Below are 18,369 nucleotides of genomic sequence, written 5' to 3' on the forward strand. Positions count from 1 at the left end.
AGGTCGGGACCTGATCCATGAACATGTAAAATATGAGACCCTTTAAAAATTGCATTTCAATAAACAGGATGACATGCTATAAATTATTACATTACATTTATTTTAAAATGTGTGTGATGTTACCAAAGATTTGAGATCCTCCTTAAAGACAAATGATATTGCTTGAGATACTTTGCCAGATTCATTGCTAGCTGAAGAAAAATGGGCCTGTCAGCAAATACATAGGAAAATCTTGACAACCAAACAAGGATATTTACATTTTATTCATTGATTTATTTAAGTCCACAGCTGTTAATACACTTGTGAGGAGGCACCGATACACGTTCCGTCCTCACTTTCCTGTTGTTTTTTTAAATCTGTGCTCTAGATTTTTTCTAGTAAACTGAAAAATAACATACATCATCGTCAGCAAAATATATGGAAAGCAAAGGCATGCTACAAAAAAAACCCACCCACCCACAAAAACAGATTTGTACAACTTTTCCTTGTATGTCAGTTTTTTCCATTTGTGCCCCATTGGGGAGGGGACATATTTCCTGGAGACACAACAGGGAATGAGAGGAAATCTCTCTAAAGTGAGGGAATGTCCCTTAGACAGCTGTCACTGAAACAAGTGATAATTCAGAATTTAGAACTGGTCTTGTTCAAACCCAGTGATCACCAGGACAATTAGGGTAAATCTCCCCAATGGGGACACAGGCAGCAGAAAAGCCTGATATGGGGTTCTAACCCCTCATCACTTTATCCAAAGCAGACAAAAAATAGTTTGGTGATAAATACATTTTAAAGAATAGTTAACCACTTGTCTACTGGGCCAATTTGTGCACGTTAGCATTTGTTGTAGAAATTACTTTAAATTCCAAACAATTATTTATTTTCTGACAGCAAAGACCCTGGAGAATAAAGTGGAGGTATTTAAAAATGTTTACGTTGCTCAATATTCGCATTGGCTGACAGCTGATCACGTGGTTAGGGGCCGGGCCTGGCCCTGTACTCTGATCTATGATCAGCCGAGTGTCATGGGCTCTCTGATCACAGAGCGAACCACGCGTGCCCCACAGGGGGCGCCCAGGCAGCTCATGCACAGAAGGACGTACACGGACGCCCTACCAGCAATTTAGGCCCGCGCTGTGTAATATGTAGTCCAGTGCCCAGCGCTCTGTGTATTATGGAGTCCTATGTGCATTGCTGTGTATTACAGTGCCTTGCTAAAGTATTCGGCCCCCTTGAACTTTGCGACCTTTTGCCACATTTCAGGCTTCAAGCATAAAGCTATAAAACTGTAATTTTTTGTGAAGAATCAACAACAAGTGGGACACAATCATGAAGTGGAACGAAATTTATTGGATATTTTAAACTTTGTTAACAAATAAAAAAATGAAAAATTGGGCGTGCAAAATTATTCAGCCCCTTTACTTTCAGTGCAGCAAACTCTCCCCAGAAATTCAGTGAGGATCTCTGAATGATCCAATGTTGACCTAAATGACTAATGATGATAAATAGAATCCACCTGTGTGTAATCAAGTCTCCGTATAAATGCACCTGCACTGTGATAGTCTCAGAGGTCCGTTTAAAGCGCAGAGAGCATCATGAAGAACAAGGAACACACCAGGCAGGTCTGAGATACTGTTGTGGAGAAGTTTAAAGCCGGATTTGGATACAAAAAGATTTCCCAAGCTTTAAACATCCCAAGGAGCACTGTGCAAGAGATGATATTGAAATGGAAGGAGTATCAGACCACTGCAAATCTACAAAGACCTGGCCGTCCCTCTAAACTTTCAGCTTATACAAGGAGAAGACAGATCAGAGATGCAGCCAAGAGGCCCATGATCACTCTGGATGAACTGCAGAGATCTACAGCTGAGGTGAGAGACTATGTCCATTGGACAACAATCAGTCATATACTGCACAAATCTGGCCTTTATGGAAGAGTGGCAAGAAGAAAGGCATTTCTTAAAGATATCCATAAAAAGTGTTGTTTAAAGTTTGCCACAAGCCACCTGGGAGACACACCAAACATGTGGAAGAAGGTGCTCTGGTCAGATGAAACCAAAATCAAACTTTCTGGCAACAATGCAAAACGTTATGTTTGGCGTAAAAGCAACATAGCTCATCACCCAGAACACACCATCCCCACTGTCAAACATGGTGGTGGCAGCATCATGGTTTGGGCCTGCTTTTCTTCAGCAGGGACAGGGAAGATGGTTAAAATTGATGGGAAGATGGATGGAGCCAAATACAGGACCATTCTGGAAGAAAACCTGATGGAGTCTGCAAAAGACCTGAGACTGGGACGGAGATTTGTCTTCCAACAAGACAATGATCCAAAACATAAAGCAAAATCTACAATGGAATGGTTCACAAATAAACATATCCAGGTGTTAGAATGGCCAAGTCAAAGTCCAGACCTGAATCCAATCGAGAATCTGTGGAAAGAACTGAAAACTGCTGTTCACAAAGGCTCTCCATCCAACCTCACTGAGCTCGAGCTGTTTTGCAAGGAGGAATGGGCAAAAATTTCAGTCTCTCGATGTGCAAAACGGATAGAGACATACCCCAAGCGACTTACAGCTGTAATCGCAGCAAAAGGTGGCGCTACAAAGTATTAACTTAAGGGGGCTGAATAACTTTGCACGTCCAATTTTTCAGTTTTTTATTTGTTAATAAAGTTTGAAATATCCAATAAATTTTGTTCCATTTCATGATTGTGTCCCACTTGTTGTTGATTCTTCACAAAAAATTACAGTTTTATATCATTATGTTTGAAGCCTGAAATGTAGCAAAAGGTCGAAAAGTTCAAGGGGGGCGAATATTTTCGTAATGAACTGTATGTAGTAGGGATGCACCGAAATGAAAATTCTGGGCCGAAACCGAAAATGCAGGATGCCCTTGGCCGAAAACCGAAACCGAAATGACTAAAATAGATAGAAGAGGGGCATATACCAAAAACAGGCAGCGACGTACACCTGTCGCTGCCACACTGTCACAGTATATGTACTGTGATGAGTTGGCAAGAGGTTCATTTAATTACCAATGGTATTTGTATTATGCAGCATGAGGGGGTTAATATATTGCCACTGCTGGTCACTCATCTATTAGTGACCGACCAGTGGCAGTTAATTAACCCCTTTGTGCTGCATTAGTGCAACCAGTATCAGTGTTAATTAACACTGGTTGCACTGATACTGGTTGCACTAATGCAGCACAAAGGGGTTAATTAACTGCCACTGGTCGGTCACTAATGCATCAGTGACCAGCAGTGACAATACATTAACCCCCTCATGCTGCATAATACTAATACCATTGGTAAGCTGCCTCAGCTCACCCCCCCCCCCCCTCAGCGTCCCCCTCGGCAGTACACCCTCCCCTCCTCTGGCTCAGCGTCCCTCCCCATCCCAACGATTAAATCTCCTTACTGTCACTCTGCTGAGTGCTCCTCCGGTGTCCTTCATTCAAAAGAAGCGCCTCTGGCCGGCAGCCCGCCTCCCGGTGATGTCACTACTAGGATGTGTGTATGAATGAAGTGACCCTGAGCGGCCGCTAATAGATATAACTATGTGAGCCTTTCACTTCACTGTCAGCGGGACTGTGTATGAATGAACTGACCTGACACCGGGCGGGAGGGCGGGGGGAGCGGCCTGCTAATAACTATAACTATGTGAGAGCCTTCACTTCCCTGTCAGCGGAGATACATGCCTGACAGGGAAGTGAAGGCTCTCACATAGTTATAGCTATTAGCGGCCGCTCCCCCCGCCCGGTGTCAGGTCAGTTCATTCATACACACAGTCCCGCTGACAGTGAAGTGAAGGCTCACATAGTTATATCTATTAGCGGCCGCTCACCTGCCCGGTATGTCACTTCATTCATACACAGATCGTAGTAGTAGGGACGTCATTGAGAGGCGGGCGGCCGGCTGGCCAGAGGCAGGACTTTTAAAACCCGCGCTGCGCCCTCCTTCCTCACGGCGGCCATATTACTTTCGGCATTGTTAACCCATTATCGGCCGAAATGGGACAGGCCCATTTTCGGCCGATAATTTCGGTGGCCGAAATTTCGGTGCATCCCTAGTATGTAGTCCTGTGCCCAGCGCTCTGTGTAATATGTAGTCCTGTGCCCAGCGCTCTGTGTATTATGTAGTCCTGTACCCAGCGCTCTGTGTAATATGTAGTCCTGTGCCCAGCACTCTGTGTATTATGTAGCCCTTGCCCAGCGCTCTGTGTATTATTCAGTCCTGTGCCATTTGCAATTAAAAAAAAAATAAATATGTCCCCAGATTTGATATTAAAAATCTGATTACCTCAAGTTAAACCCTTATTAAAAAATAACTGTGTTCACATATGCACATGTTGTTCTACAGCACTTTTTTAATCCATTATTTTCAGTACTTTTTAATAAATATGCATGTGCAACGCTGTGCACACTGTTCAGTCCACATCCCTAAATTTCAAATCTTCATGCCTGTGCAAATTAGTTAACAATAACATGCAGAAAGACCTGGGACTAGAAGTGCCAAGATCACTAGTGCGATAGCTGACAAGCCTATGCATACCACAGATTTACTAAGCTGCTTATTACTAACAGACTGCTACAAAGGACGGACATATCAGAGCACAGTGCGTCAGAACATCAATTGTACCCTGCATTCAGGGTGACAACGCTGCTCCTGTTTATTGAGCATAAAAAAGGGTGGTCACCAACAAGGGGTGACAATTTTTCAGACATTTATATTACACAAAGTGAGTCTGCAGTGAAAAAACATGAAAGCAGAAGTTTAATTACAACTCAAGGAATGATGCAGGGCTTTTTTTTTTCTCAGAGAATAGTTGCAGGAACTCTTCCGAGTCACTTCTTGTCCCCGCCCCCTACCCACCTCTGAGCAACATCCCTTGGTTCCACCCCCTACCCACCTCCCAGTACCGCCCCTTTTAGAGAATACAGAACCCAGTATATTGTGATAAGTAATTTGTATGGCAGTTGTTAAAGCGGAGTTCCACCCATTTATTAAGTTGAGATGTACGTAATTCACTTTAAATATGCTTTTACCAATGCAAACTATTTTTTTTCTTTTTTTGTAAGGAAATACAGTTTTTCTTCTTTATTTATCGGCACTTCCGGGTCCGGCTGCCTATAGGCGATTACGTCCCTCGGCGATTCGCAAGGGCTCCTGGGATAGAGACTTCATGTATCCCAGTAGCCCTTGCGAATCGCCAAGTGACTAAAATCTTGCGTTATTTCCAGACCGGCAGCAGCTGTTCTCAGGGATATATTGCATTCAGTCCGCACTCCGCCCCGCCTACTCTCCCTGAGCGGTGACTGAAAGCATTACATTCCGTAGAGCTCGAGCGGAGGTGGGGTGCGGACTGAATGCAATACATCCCTGAGAACAGCTGGTGCAGGTCTGGAAATAACACGAGATTTCATCATTAGGCGATTCGCAAGGGCTGCTGGGATACATGACACCGCTATCCCAGGAGCCCTTGCGAATCGCCGAGTGACGTAATCACCTATAGGCAGCCGGACCCGCAAGTGCGGATGAATAAAGAAGAAAAACGATATTGAGATCCCCTGCAGCCAGCAGCAATAGACCCATTCTAGTAACAGTAGATCCCCCCAGCAACAACAGACCCCCCCCCCAGCAACAATGGACCCCAATAATAATAGACCCTGGCAGTAACAACAGATTTCCCAGCAGCCAGCAATAAAAGATTACTCCCTTACAGTAGATCGCTTCCAGCAACAATTGATCCCCCAGCAACATAAGCCCAACAACAATAGTTCCCCCACCAGCAACAATAGACTACCATACAAAAATAGATGACATCCAGTAACAATAGATCCCCCAACAGCCAGCAACAAGTGACCCATCCCTTAATAGTAGATCCCTCCAGCAACTGACCCCACCAGCAGCAATAATGGAACTCTGCCATGCAAAAATATATCCCCTCCAGGAACATTCAATCCCCCAGCAGCCAGCATTAACCACTTAAGCCCCGGAAGATTTTACCCCCTTCCTGACCAGGGGGTATTTTGCGATTCGGCACTGCGTGACTTTAACGGACAATTGCGCGGTCATGCGATGCTGTACCCAAATGAAATCGACGTCCTTTTTTTCCCACAAACAGAGCTTTGTTTTGGTGGTATTTGATCACCTGTGCGATTTTTTGATCATGCGCTATAAACAAAAAAAGAGCGACAATTTTGCAAAAATAACAATATTTTTCACATTTTTTTATATGAAATTCCCCCCCAAAAAATGTAAAAATCTAAATTTAGGCCAATTTGTTTTCTGCTACATATGTTTGGTAAAAAAAAAAAATCGCAAAAAGCATATTTTGATTGGTTTGCGCAAAAGTTATTGCGTTTACTAACTAAGGGAAAGATTTTTGTCATTTTTGTTGTTTTTTTTAACGAGTAATGGCGGCGATCTGCGATTTTTTTTGCGGGACTGCGACATTGCACCCGACAGATCGGACCCTTGACTGACATTTTTGACACTTTTGGGGGTACCAGTGGCATTATTACAGTAATCAGTGCTATACATATGCACTGTTACTGTAAAAATGACACTGGCAGGAAAGGGGTTAACTTTATTGGAGAAGGAGGGGTTAAGTGTGTCCCTAGGGGCGTGTTTCTAACTGTGCAGGGATGTGGCTGTTCATGTAACAGCAGAGATCTACGGTCCTACATAGCAGGACCGTATGATCTCTGCTGTTACACAAGGGAGAATGACAGGCGGCTTTGTTTACATTAGCCGCCTGCCTTTCTCCCTCTGTAACTGACAATCGCGAGTGACCGGCGGACATCGAATCCGCCGGTCACACGCGCGGGGATCAGAGTGAGCGAGCGGGGGCAGGAGCGCCCCTCAGGCGGCGCACGCTCGCCCCCTATTGGCTCGCAGGCTAGTGACGTACCGGTACGTCACTTTGCCTGGCCGGGGGTGACCGCCGCAGTATATGTACTTGCGGCGGTCGGCGACCGGTTAATAGACACTCCAACACCCCTTACCATTACATACATTTAGTGCTGAAGGTGCCGGACAATGTTTCTGCTGATAAAAAGCCCTGGTTTTGAGGTATTCACATTTTATAATACATCGTCTGAGGGATGAAGGGACTAGAACTAATGGCTTCCTTCAAAAAAAATGCTAGCTGCCTAGCTTCAACATCTCTGAATAATAGACCTGAAAGAAGCATGCAGCATATGAAATCCAGAGAAATGTCAGAATTCCTTATCTCTGTATATGTACCCAAATCAACACACCAACATGACATCCAAGCAACCAGTATTTCCAGGTTGAAGTCAGAAATGGCATCCTACAAAAAAGCCTGAAAAAAGGGAACAAATGCATCCACCACATCTAAAGACTGGAAGGCGGCCATATATTAAGTATGTACAGATGTAGGTACACTTTAATGCATACATTTTGGGTCATTTCACACCACACTGCACATAAAAACTCACTGCAACACATCCAAAATTCATCTGTGTTGATGTGCAATCTATGCACTTTCATACGTAATACGGTGCATTATTGTGCCTGTTTTGAAGTGAAAGGTTCCCCCGATGGATCCTAACCATTTATTTTTAAATCTTTGCAGTTGCATTGTGCTGCATGCATTCCTGTGCACTGTGTTGCCTTCTAATGCAGACAGGTTGCATTTTAACAATGCACACCTGTGTTGATTTGGTGCAGAAAAAGACCGGTCACTGCACATGATGTGAACCAGCCCTGAATCTGCCCATATGCTATTCGACAGAAGTCGATTGTTTAATGACATGTTGGAAAATGTACCTGTGATTAGCAGCTGCTGTCAATCAGCGATAGCCATTGATCAGTGTATTCTGACTGTGATAGATGAATACATTGTACCAGAAGGGAGGTTGAGGGAACCGGTTTGTTAACATGGTTCTAAAGGTAGAAAGGTTTTTTACCTTAATGCATTCAATGCATTAGGCGCCTTTCACACCAGTGGACCAATGTGGTCCACCTGTGTGTTTTTCAGAAGGATCCGATCAGACCACCCTCTATAGAGCGGCGGATGTCAGTGGACATGTGTCCATTGACACCAGCTGGCATCCAATCCGATAAAAAAAAAAAACGATGGGCATATGTTCAGTGGATCGGATGACAGCCTGTCTGTTTCCATTCCAACGCCCTATAGAGCATAGCATAGCAGACATGGATCTGTCATCTGCCTGCTCAGGAGAGATCCCTCGCTGAGCAGGCGGATCCGCATGAAGAAAGAGTCCACTCCATCTGAAAGGGACCTAAAGGTAAAAAACCTTCTGGGTGCCGCCCCTCCCCTTATACTTTAGCCCCATCTCAATCCAGTGACGTGCATGAGAGCAGCGGCTCTCCAGGGTCTCTCTCTCTCTCCTCAATGGCCCACACAGCAGTTCACTAACTTTTCATTCAGAAAAAATTATACAGTGTATAGACAGCTTAAAATGGAACTACACACTCCTATCCTTATGGGAAACCGCTGTGCAGTCAGTTTCATTTCGTTTAGTGTGCGGGCAGCTCTTGGTTCTGGCTGCAGTGAGTCAGCGGTAGGGGCAGGGAATGCAAGTGCACAAAGTTACACTTGATTTATACCACTGTACAGTACTGCATTGTGCTGCTGTACATTGACATATGATGGCTTCCTGTGCGCTGTGATAATATGTCAGCATTTTATCCTAGCTCCGGGCCATAGAAAGCAATTGTACTCTCTGTGTCCTTGCATTGACTTGCATTCTTCCAGTACTTAAAACCAAGGAAGCTGCCATCTTGGCCTCCATTAGATCTGCAGTTGCCATGGTGCTGAAAATATGAACCGTTATGAAACCAGCCACTCGATGACTTGACAGTTCAGCTAAAAGTGCAAGCAACTGTGACAGTTATCATTCAGGGCATGCCTTTAATTTTTTTGGATGGTTAAATTGATGGATTTAGTTCCACTTTAAAGTTGAAAAAAATTGCAAACAGGCAATAAAAAAAACAATCTACCTGTTTGTTTGCATTCCCCTGTAGAATGTACACTGAGCTGTTCATGTGCAGCTCAGTTTACAATCCTGCAAAGTGCCTGTGGGCTGGAATGACGGCGAAGTGCACATGCATGGGAGTGATGTCATTCTGCACTGGCCAATCAGGACGGCTGAAGCCTGGCACCCAGGAGAGGCCAGGAAGAAGATGCGGCAAGGGACCATGCAGGTGTCGGACTGTTCCTACTATGCAGGAAGCTAGCAGTGTAAGTGCCGCCAGGGAGTAGTGCAGTGGGCATTCCAGCAAATCACCAATTATTTTTGTTTGTGAACTTTATTCACATAAGACACTTCCTGTAGTATTTACACAACAGTGCAATGCATTTCACTGCAGTTTGCTGACATACAAAGCCATCCAGTGCGCTGCACTAATCTGCACATAACAGTATTGTGGCGTGACTGGGGCACCTAAAAAACAATCGTTTCCTATGTGCCCCAATGGTGACCTGGGTTTTTCCATACTGGATAGATTGAGGGTGCTTCACACACTTGCGGTGAGGGAAACACACATAAGAACTCGTTTCCTTTGACAAAACACACATGGGTGCTGTTAATTCTTAACGGCACCCCCATGCATGTGGCAAACACAGGTGCATTCACACCCATCGAAATGCACGGTACTGCCAGAGCCAAATTAAAGTAATATTAAAAGAAGTAGTACAGCCAAAGCGTGTTTGGTTACATAGTCAGTCAGGTTGAAAAAGTCCATCTGGATCAACCAACAAAAAGAAAAAAAAAAAAAAAAACAGTAATGAAAACCCAACCATACAATCCCATATACACAATCCTATACCCTCAGTTGATCCAGAGGAAGGCGAAAAAACCCAGCAAAGCATGATCCAATTTCCTACAGCAGGGGAAGCAAAATGCCCTGGACACACCTTCCCCACCCTGAAACATGGTGGTGGTAGCATCATGTTGCCATAATGCTTTTTTTCAGATGGGACAGGAAGCTGGTCAGAGTTTTTTTTTTTTTTTTTTTTTTTCAAAATGGGTGGTCAGATGGGAAATTGATGGTTGTACTTCTCCTATGGATCACATATATGCAGTCCTATCAGCAATCCTGTGACCAGTTTGGCCAGGTAAACAAAGGGGCGGAACAGAAATTGACGAATACTGTTACAAAGAGAAGGGAACAAAATCAGTTCCACTCTCTGTACAGGGCAGCCATTGCCGCATCGCTCCCGGCCTCAGTGATGGGACAGGAGAGCCTGGGAGAGGCGGCGGCAACAGAAGGGGGGGTGGGACCCCATTCTGCCACCCGCATAAGTGATCAAGTGACTAATTAGCCACTCAGATCACTTATGCCTTGTACAGAACCGCCGACTGCAAAGAATGCTACCTGTAGGTGCAGGAATCATTCCGGGATAACCACTGAACCCCAAGGACGTATGTTAGAGCTGCACAATTCTGGATAAAATGACGATCACAATTTTTTTTGCTTAAATAAAGATCACGATTCTCGGCGTAACATCATCTTTTACATTATACGAAAAAATTGGGCTAACTTTACTGTTTATTTTTTTTTTTAATTCATTAACGTGTATTTTTTTCCAAAAAATTGCGTTTGAAAGACCGATACGCAAATACAGTGCGACATAAAATATTGCAATGATCGCCATTTTATTCTCTAGGGTCTCTGCTAAATATATAAATAGTATTGGGGGGTTCTAAGTAATTTTCTAGCAAAAAATACTGATTTTAAAGGGAAACTCCAGTCAAAAATTTAATTTTTCCTATTAATAGTATGTTAAATATCTTTATCTTTGATATTCATCATTTCCTGGCTAGCTACTTGTGTAGGTTAGAAAGTTTTATCTTAGCTAGACAAACAGCTTCTTCCTGTTCTTCACCGACAACGCTATCTCCCTTTGGAGATGAGAAGACTCCGTTTCCACTAGTGCGACTTGGACACACAACTGGGGGTGTTGTTAACTTTTATTTGACACCCCCTGGGTATCGCAATATCCAAGGGTATTCGGTTTCCCGGAAGGACAGGGTAGGAAAAAGAGGGGGAGGGGTATGTCTCTACGTCAAGAACAGTATAAAGGTGATAGAAAGGAGTGACATTACGGATGGGATGAGCATGGATTTAGAATCTGTGTGGGTTGAACTCCATAGGGAAGGAGAAAAGGGAAAAGTAATTGTGGGGGTTTGCTATAGGCCACCTAAACAAGGGGAGGAGGTAGAGCTGGAATTTTTAGCGCTTTTGGGTAAAGTGGCAAGATTGGGATCAGTCATCATATTGGGGGACTTCAATTATCCCGACATTGACTGGGACGAGGGGACTGCACACTCACAGAAGGCCCGTCTATTCACGGAAACCTTACTGGATAATTACATGTCACAGTTGGTGGATTCCCCTACTAGAGAAAATGCAGTCCTGGATCTATTGATTACTAATGACCCAGACCTAATCTCGGAGGTAGGAGTCCAGGACTACCTGGGCTCTAGCGATCACAGGATGATCACATTTAGTGTAAATAACAATATAACAAGACAAGTGGGGAACATAAGAACCCTAAACTTCAGAAGGGCAAACTTTCCAAAATTGTACTCATTGATGGAAAGGGTAAACTGGGACCAAACCCTGGGATCCCTGACCACAGAGGAAAAATGGGAATGCTTTAGGAACATATTAAGCAAAGGCATCTTGCAGTGCATTCCTATGGGAAATAAATTTAGAAGAGACAAATCCAAACCTGGCTGGCTAAACCGTAGCGTTAAAAAACTTATTAGGGGGAAAAAATTGGCCTTCAGGAAATATAAATCAGAGGGCACAGTATCAGCCTTCCAGCAATACAAGGAGGCAAATAAGAAAAGTAAACAAGAAATCAAGATGGCTAAAATCAACTTTGAGAGACAAATAGCGGAGGATAGTAAAAAAACCCAAAGAAATTCTTTAAGTATATCAACAGCAAAGCAAAAAAACTAGGGCAGAGCATATTGCACACATAATTAGCGATGATGGGGGGATGGTTACAGAGGACACTGAAAAAGCAACCGTGCTGAATGCTTTTTTCTCGTCAGTCTTTACGCAGGAAAAGGAGGGGTACACTGACCATGACTGTATGGTTAGTAGTAATACACAGGACTTGCCACTATGGCTAACAGAGGGTGAAATCAGGGCAAGACTGGATAAACTGAACACAAACAAATCACCAGGCCCGGATGGCGTACATCCGAGAGTACTCAAGGAACTCAGTATTATTATATCCAGACCACTGTTCCTGATCTTTGCTGACAGTATTAGGACAGGAGATGTACCAGGGGATTGGAGGAAGGCTAACGTGATTCCGATATTCAAAAAGGGCCAGAGGCATATCCCGGGAAATTATAGGCCTGTCAGTTTGACATCAATAGTATGTAAACTTCTGGAGGGGATGATAAGGGACTATATCGTAGAGTTTGCTAAAGACAACAGCATCATCAGCAGTAATCAGCACGGGTTTACAAATGGGCGTTCTTGTCAAACCAATCTCTTAACATTCTACGAGGAGGTGAGCTGTGAGCTTGATAGGGGGAGACCAGTGGATGTGGTGTACTTGGATTTCGCTAAGGCGTTTGATACAGTTCCCCATAAGCACTTAATTTATAAAATAAGGTCTGCAGGTATTGACAGCAGGGTTTGCTCTTGGATACGGAACTGGCTAAAAGGGCGTGTCCAAAGGGTGGTAATAAACAGCGCATACTCAGACTGGTCTGAGGTAGTAAGCGGGGTCCCCCAGGGCTCAGTCCTGGGACCAACCTTGTTCAATTTATTCATAAACAGCATTGAGGTCGGGGTCAGTAGTTCGATATCAGTTTTTGCAGATGACACAAAATTGGCCAGGGCAATAACTGCACAACATGAAGCAGATATCCTACAGAATGACCTGGACAAAATTACGGAGTGGGCAACGACATGGCAAATGAGGTTTAACGTAGAGAAGTGTAAGGTTTTGCACTTGGGGACTAAAAACATAAAAGCACAATACACGTTAGGAGGGGAACCCTTGGGGGAATCAAAAATGGAGAAGGATCTGGGAGTCTTGGTTGATGATAGACTAGGCAACAACATGCAATGTCAAGCGGCAGCTGCCAAAGCCGGCAGAATATTAGCATGCATAAAGAAAGGGATGTATTCCAGAGATAAGACTATAATCCTTCCACTTTATAAAACTCTGGTCCGACCGCATCTGGAGTATTCTGTCCAGTTCTGGTCGCCAGTCCTCAGGAGGGATGTGTTGGAGCTGGAGAGAGTCCAGAGAAGGGCAACTAAACTGATTAGGGGGTTGAAGGACCTTAACTATGAAGAGCGGCTGCAATCGCTCGATTTATTCTCCCTGGAGAAGAGACGCCTGAGGGGGGACATAATAACAATTTATAAATATCTTAATGGGGATCTCAGCTTAGAAAAAAAACTGTTCATCCAAAGGGATTGCATGAGGACTCGAGGACATACAATGCGATTAGAGGAGAAGCGTTTTAACCTCAGGCAACGAGGAGGATTCTTTACTGTTAGGGCTACAAGATTGTGGAATTCTCTACCACAAGAGGTGGTTTCTGAGGGAAGTATGGTGGCTTTCAAAAGACTCTTATGCCCCATACACACGTGCAGATTATCTGAAGACTTTTGTCTTCAGATTTACCTTTTCTATGTAGTGCCAGGGCCTGCCGGATTGCATACAAATTGAAAGTGTTTAGGTTTGACCTCATATTATATGGTTTTGGTAAGTCTGCAGACAAAAGTCTTCAGATAATCTGCACGTGTGTACGGGGCATTAGACTTACATCTCAAGGATCAGGACATTAAGGACTATGTGAGATGATTACAGCCACACACACCTACACATGTTGAACTGCATGGACTATTGTCTTTATTCAACCTCACCTACTATGTAACTATGTATGCATATGGTAGTGTGAACTGCCAGGGGGGCGGATGCGATGCGGGAACACGCTGCATATTCGCAGCGTTCCCGCATTACAGAAGTGTGAACCGGGACTTAGCCTGTTCCCGCATTGCAAACGCATATCTGGCAGTTCACACTGCCATATGCGATACGCAGGGGGTGTCAATTAAATGTAAACGACACCCCCAGTTTGATCGCATATCGCAGTGCGATCTGACAGTTCGCACAGGATCCGATCGCACAAGTGTGAACCACTGTGCGATCCGATCCTGATGCGGCTGGAAAAAAGGGTCCTGTGTGTCTTTTGTGCGGGTGCAGTGCGAATTAACTCGCATCCGCACAGGAGATCGCATGTAATGAAGGAGCAGTGCGCTCCGAATTACATGCGATCGCCGCACTCGCAAGAGTGTGAACCGTCCCTTACAGACAGAAGTTCATTCCTTTGATCTAAAAGAATTAAATGATACATTGTAAAACATTGTGTTTACAGTAATCTCCCAGCCTTGGCAATGTTGATAAACATTTGCCTTAGCCCTGGTTCACACTAGGGCGACCTGTGAGGCGACCTGGTCGCCTCACAGGTCGCCGCAGGTCGCCTCCCATAGGGAAGCTACGGACCCGTTCTAATAGGAGCGACACAAGTCGCTCCGACCTAGAAAAAGGGTCCGGAGCTTCTTTGGGGCGACCAGGAGGCGACCGCCATAGACTTCAATGTTATGAAGTCTGTGGCGGCCGCTCCGAGGTCGCGGCGCGCTGCTCGCACCCCGACCTCGCAGGTCGCCCCTGAAAGTAGCGTCGCGCCAGTGTGAACCGGCGCAGAGGCTCTTTTTTTTTTTTTTTTGACAGATGTGAGCGCGCAGAGAACGGCTCTGTATGAATCAAGGAAATGCCGTTTTAAGATGGTGGGGGGTAAATCGAAATCGCAATTTTTTAACAATTAATCGTGCAGCCCTAGCTTATGGGTATGTTAATTTGGGGGAAGTGGTTAACAACCCACCAAAACAGATTGCAAAGCGCAGTGCAATTGCCAGAATGGCATCGCTTGGGAGTTTACATCTATGCAGTGCAATTCAGATTAGGGATGCACCGATCCGACTTTTTTGGACCCGATACCTGGCAATGTGAAATCGCCGATACCGGAACCGATCCGGAGCTACACACAATGCAAGCGGCTGCAGTACAGAGCAAAGCCGCTGCTTTATGTGTATGGCTCCTCCATTCACAGGCGGAGTGCATCTGATATCACTCTGCCTGTGAGCCGGCCCTATACAGCGGCTCCCATCCCATACTACTACTGCACCTAGTAAGGGATGGCTGAGCCGTTACTCACCAAAAACCGGATCAGCCCGTGGATCGGTCAATGTTACCGATCCCCCGATCCATCTAAAATGGCCATATCGGCGCCGATATCCGATCTGAATATCGGATCGGTGCATCCCTAATTCAGATGCGAAAAAAAAAAAAAGATCCTGCATCATTTTGGTGCGGATATGAAGCGATTTGAGCCATACAAAATGTATGGCTCAAATCGCACCGCACGGCACAGACATTGCATGTAATTTGCCCAGGAATGCGGTGTGGTGTTCCGCACACACTAGTGCAAACCCAGGCTTATATTATATATAATATATCAATATTATTTTTATTCCTTGTTGCGGGGGCCCTTTGGGTGCGGTTCACACTGCTGCGATGCTCGTTTGATGTGATTTTTAGTGCAACCTTGTGTATTCTTTGAGGCCACATCGCATTGTAAATTGCATCAACGTAGCACAGGAGGGGGGCATGGTTACCGTCAACATGACAAGACGTGTCTGAGGAGAGCTCCGGAGCCCGCTCACAGAATCCGCTGTGCCCCTCTGCAGTGCAAAGTCACCCCGCAGGCACAATCAGCAAAGATTGCTCCTCTACCCCGGCAAATCGTCTGAAAGAATTTGCCCGCATGGAGAAACAAGATGGCGGACGCGGCCCTCCTCTAACATGGAGAAGCGGTGCGGCTGCAGGGGATCTTTTGAAACCTGGCACATCTGCAGCTGAGAGATCGGGTAAACTTACCCTAGAACAAGTAAATGCCAAGCTTTTAGAGGCGATCACAACATGCAACACCAAAATGGAGGAAATAGAGGCCGATATGGGCCTCATGCGGCATGATATGCAGTGGGTGAGGGTGGCGGAGACTGAGCGCAGAATATCCTCCATAGAAGATGATTTCTCCCCCTTCCCTGCTCGGGAGTCTGCTGCAGACAAACAAATATCCTTTTGGTTGCAGAAAGTGGACGACCTTGAAAATCGCCTTAGGCGTAATAATATCAGAATAGGGAGACTTCCTGAATAAGGAGCACAGGAATCCTTTCCAAAGACGCCCCTTGCTGAGTCGCATTGATGACCACAGGCATCATGGAATCAGTGATTTCCCTTGTCATGCGATTCTTTGTGACTCTAGTGTTTGAGTTGGCATGTGCCCGATCCCGCCAGGGGGCCGACACTGCACTGCGCTAATCACAGGCACGGAGACCCCCATCTGTGCAGCTGTGGATGGGGAATGTCACACCACCTGCGATTAGGGGACTGCAGCGTCAGCTTCCTGGGGGGATCGGGCACGTGCCAACTCAAACACGCCCGAGCCCACCTCTACTTTACTCTTAAATGATGTGGGGCCCAAAGGCCGGTGCCCACTCTGCCTATCGGTAATCCGGCACAGAGAACTATGCGGTTTGGTGCGGCGCAATTTAAAAAGCGGTGACTGGAGTAGTTTTTGTGTGTTTGGCAGCCCACTGATATGAATGGGGTGTAAGGAAGACGCAGGAATACACATACTGCCCGTATATGAGAACCTGTTATGGTGTGACCCATTGCAATCCCATCTACACTGATACCCGGCTATTATCACACACACCTATCAGTATGACAGCAGCTCAGCCCTCTCCGTACACCGCCCTCCCTCCTTCCCTCTATATACACACGCCGCTTGTACGGACAATGACGGGAACTTTCTTCCTCACACTACACCGGACCGGTACAGTGCCGGGGTCACCGGGGATTTCCGGTCACCATTACCTGAGCTCGGCTCATCACACAAGTCCCCCAACGCGGCTCTCGGCGGAACGTTCTGTTTACAGCTCACTGACGTCACAAAGCCTGACGTCCTCCGTTCATGAGGGGGCGGGGAGTGGGCGGGGCGCTGTCCATGGTGCTGAAACGCCGGAATGTGCTGATGGGAAGGATGGAGGATAGAATGTATGGAGGATGAAGGATAGAATGTACGGAGGATGGAGGATAGAATGTATGGAGGATAGAATGTATGGAGGATGGAGGATAGAATGTATGGAGGATAGAATGTATGGAGGATAGAATGTATGGAGGATAGAATGTATGGAGGATAGAATGTATGGAGGATAGAATGTCCGTATGAAGGATAGAATGTCTGTATGTAGAATGGAGGATAGAATGTATGAAGAATGGAGGATAGAATGTATGGAGGATGGAATGTCTGTATGAAGGATGGAGGATGGAATGTCTGTATGAAGGATGGAGGATGGAATGCCTGTATGGAGGATGAAGGATGGAGGATGGAATGCCTGTATGAAGGATGGAATGTATGAAGAATGGAGGATAGAATGTATGGAGGATGGAGGATAGAATGTCTGTATGGAGGATAGAATGGATGGAGGATAGAGGATAGAATGTCTGTATGGAGGATAGAATGTATGGAGGATAGAATGTCTGTATGGAGGATGGAATGTATGAAGAATGGAGGATTGAATGTATGGAGGATGGAGGATAGAATGTATAGAGGATGGAGGATAGAATGTATGGAGGAGGGAGGATGGAATGCCTGTATGGAGGATGGAATGTCTGTATGGAGGATTGAGGATGTAATGCCTGTATGGTAGGCTGACCAGACGTCCCCAGTTTCTGTAAGGAGGATAGAGAATGGAATGTCTGTATGGAGGATGAAGGATGGAGGATGGAATGCCTGTATGGAGGATGGAATGCCTGTATGGAGGATGAAGGATGGAGGATGGAATGCCTGTATGGAGGATGAAGGATGGAGGATGGGATGCCTGTATGGAGGATGGGATGCCTGTATGGTAGGCTAACCAGACGTCCCCAGTTTCTGTATGGAGGATAGAGGATAGAATGTCTGTATGGAGGATAGAGGATAGAATGTCTGTATGGAGGATAGAGGATAGAATGCCTGGATGGAGGATAGAATGACCCAGCATGCACCTCCTGATCTCGGTCCTGAGCAGTGAAGCCACTGAGCGTCTCTCTCTCTTCCCGACAGGTTGCCATAGCAATGGCGGTGCCAGCGGAAGGTTCCTGTCCCGTTGCTGTAGCATCCTGTTAATAATAATATCCCATGCACATCATTTACGGTCTGGAAATAACGCAAGATTTCGTCACTAGGTGATTCGCAAAGAGTCCTGGGATACATGATGCCGCTATCCCA

The 18,369-nt window shown here is 45.5% G+C and overlaps 1 protein-coding gene across 1 annotated transcript in view; it reads right to left on the bottom strand.

Moving 5' to 3' along the window:
• Positions 1–17,080, bottom strand: part of OGDHL (oxoglutarate dehydrogenase L) — a 302,089-nt gene extending 285,009 nt beyond the window's left edge. The window contains exon 1 of the mRNA XM_082267472.1: positions 16,974–17,080. The gene's annotated coding sequence lies outside the window, so the exon portion shown is untranslated. The remainder of the gene's footprint in view (positions 1–16,973) is intronic.
• Positions 17,081–18,369: the final 1,289 nt, after the last annotated feature.

The sequence above is a fragment of the Pelophylax lessonae genome (assembly GCF_965119305.1).
Source record: "Pelophylax lessonae genome assembly, chromosome: 9".
NCBI lineage: Eukaryota > Metazoa > Chordata > Amphibia > Anura > Ranidae > Pelophylax > Pelophylax lessonae.